We start from the raw sequence: 3,278 nt of genomic DNA, 5'->3' as shown, positions 1-3,278 counted from the left end.
ACAAGTTTAATATGCCAACTAGCTCCGCAGATGATGAAGAGATTGAAGAAATGTATGATGCGATGAAAGAAACTATTGAGATAGTTAAGTGAGCCGAAAACTTAAGATTTATGGGGGAATGGAATCCGATCGTCGGAAAAGGAAGAGAAGGAAAAGTAGTATGTGAATATGGATAGGGAGTAAGGAATGAAAGAGGAAGCCGCATGCTAGAATTTTGGACGGAGCGTAACTTAATAATAGCTAACACTTGGTTTAAGACTCATGAAAGAAGGCTGTATACGTGGAAGAGGCCTGGAGACACTGGAAAGTTTCAGATAGATTATATAATGGTATGAAAGAGATTTAGGAACCAGGTTTTAAATTGTAAGACAATTTCGGGGGCAGATGTGGACTCTGACCACAATTTATTGGTTATGAGTTGTGGGTTAAAACTGAAGAAATTCAAAAGGGTAGCAATTTAAGGAGACGGGACCTGGATAAATTGAAAGAACCAGAGGTTCTAGAGAGTATCAGAGAGAGCATTAGCGAACAGTTGACAAGAATAGGGGAAAGAAATACAGTAGAAGAAGAATGGGTAGCTTTGAGAAGTGAAATAGTGAAGGAAGCAGAGGATCAAGCAGGTAAAAAGAGGAGGGCTAGTAGAAATCCTTCGGTAACAGAAAAGGTATTGAATTTAATTGATGAAAGAAGAAAATATAAAAAATGCAATGTATGAAGCAGGCGAAAAGAAATACAAACATCTCAAAAATGAGATCGACAAGAAGTGCCAAATGACTAAGAATGGATGGCTAGAGGACAAATGTAAGGATGTAGAAGCATGTATCACTAGGGATAAGATAGACACTGCCTACAGGAAAACTGAAGAGACCTTTGGAGGAAAGAGAACCACCTTTATGAATATCAAGAGCTCAGATGGAAAATCAGTCCTAAGCAAAGAAGGGAAAGCAGAAAGGTGGAAGGAGTACATAGAAGGTCTATACATGGACGATGTACTTGAGGGCAATATTATGGAAATTGAAGAGGACATAGATGAAGATGAAATGGGGGACATGATAATGCGTGAAGAATCTGAAAGAGTACTGAAAGACTTACGTCGAAACAAGGCTCCAGGAGTAGACAACATTCCATTAGAACTACTGATAGCCTTGGGAGAGGCAGCCATGACAAAACTCTTCTATCTGATGAGAAAGATGTATGAGATAGGCGAAATACCTGCAGACTTAAAGAAAAATATATTAACTCCAATCCCATAGAAAGCAGGTGTTGACAGGAGTGAAAATTACCGAACTATCAGTTTAATAAGTCACAGTTGCAAAATACTAACACGAATTCTTTGCAAACGAATGGAAAAACTGGTAAAATCCGACCTCGGGGAAGATCAGTTTGGATTCCGCAGAAATGTTGGAACACATGAGGCAATACTGACCCTACGACTTATCTTAGAATATAGGTTAAGAAAAGGCAAACATACGTTTTCAGCATTTGTAGACTTAGAAGAAGCTTTTGACAACGTTGACTGGAATAATCCTTTCCAAATTCTGAAGGGAGCAGATGTAAAATACAGGGAGTGAATGGCTATTTATAATTTGTACAGAAATTTAAGAATTTCTGTAAATAATTCTTCAACAGAGTAGAGGTCGCCCAATCGGAAGCTCTTTAAGACTTGTTCAGAAACCATACTCTGATTCACCTATAGTGGTTGTGGAAAACACGCAGAATGTAAAATGGGATGGAAAGGGATATGAGCACGGTATCTCCCAGAAAGGAATCCAGTTTCTTGATCACAGTACCGCTTGACGTGAGATGTATCTTCGAACACAATAATGTGGAAAGTGTTATCAGGGGAATAAATGAACTGGTAATATCAGAGACCCCTTATGTCCAGAACACAAACTTTTCAGGAGAAGCAAAAACGTGGTTATCAGAAGGACCAATAACTGAAAGTTGTTGAGAAAAACCACACATTTTCTACTATACGGTATGATATTGTAGACCCAATAGATGGCACATACCTATTCTAGAAACCGATATATTAATGTTTATAGCTATTGCAAATGAGGGGTTTCTGCTCAAAAGTTTGAACATGAGGGTTTCTACGTCAAATGAATAGCAACAAATGGCGTTTTAGAGGGATTTATTAATGTATTAACGACAAAATAGTGCACAGTATGTGCTGCATTGTAAACCATGGGCTTTGGCAAATGTCCTTGTAGTTTGTGTATTTTCTGTTTTTCGGTATCGCTTCCTTTATAATATCACATTTACTTTTGTTACGAACTCCTTTTCCTCTCTTTCATGATGGTTCTACATCAGTCATATTAGAAATGCCTTAACAGTGCAGAAGTAGTAGTTAAACAATGTAATAATGAAATGAAACTGAGCATAATATTACTACAGTCATATAACGTTTGTATATATTTTTGACTGTCAACTGTTTAGCAGTTGGGTACAACAGCCTTAGAAAACAAAGTAAACTACTAAGGAAACTAACGAGAAAACAGAAGAGAATAATATTTCCACTGCTTAAGTATAGAAACACCTCATGTCGTTAGACATGAGACGTTTCTGAACAAAACAGAAAATTTACCATCTCATAACATAGAAATCATTGAGTGAACATGAGGTACTTCTGTCACAATCAATGTCGCTACCTTCAAAGATACATAATCCATCATTATCTCATTTGGAAAAAATGTGGACGTGAGGGGTTTCTGATTTTATCGATTCAAATGGATTCGTTCCTGCGTGTCAGGACAGTTACATTAGCATGCCCATTCTACTTAACGGTTAACATTTAGGTGAACGCTTGGCTTATTGCTTCCACATTAACTGTACAGTACTATTACAGGTTTGGCAACGGCCTTGCCGCAGTGGATACACCGGTTCCCGTCAGATCACCGAAGTTAAGCGCTGTCGGGTGTGGCCGGCACTTGGTTGAGTGACCATCCGGGCCACCATGCGCTGTTGTCGTTTTTCGGGGTACACTCAGCCTCGTGATGCCAATTGTGGAACTACTCGACCAAATAGTAGCGGCTCCGGTCACAGAAAACCATCGTAACGACTGGGAGGGCGGTGTGCTGACCACACGTCCCTCCTATCCGCATCCTCATCTGAGGATGACACGGCGGTCGGATGGTCCCGATGGGCCACTTGTAGCCTGAAGACATAGTGCTTATTACAGATTTAAGTAGGAAGATGGAATACCGTTTATATTGTGAGTGCATGTGTATCGGATCGATTTTCCCTGATATGGGTGAAATTAACACAGTAACCAGGAA

The 3,278-nt window shown here is 39.4% G+C and overlaps 1 pseudogene; it reads left to right on the top strand.

The window, feature by feature from the left end:
• The first annotated feature begins 2,852 nt into the window (after positions 1-2,852).
• On the top strand, positions 2,853-2,970 carry LOC124614546 (annotated as a pseudogene).
• The last annotated feature ends 308 nt before the right edge of the window (positions 2,971-3,278 follow it).

The sequence above is a fragment of the Schistocerca americana genome, chromosome 4 (assembly GCF_021461395.2).
Source record: "Schistocerca americana isolate TAMUIC-IGC-003095 chromosome 4, iqSchAmer2.1, whole genome shotgun sequence".
Lineage (NCBI taxonomy): Eukaryota > Metazoa > Arthropoda > Insecta > Orthoptera > Acrididae > Schistocerca > Schistocerca americana.
This window is presented reverse-complemented; position numbering and strand designations above follow the sequence as displayed.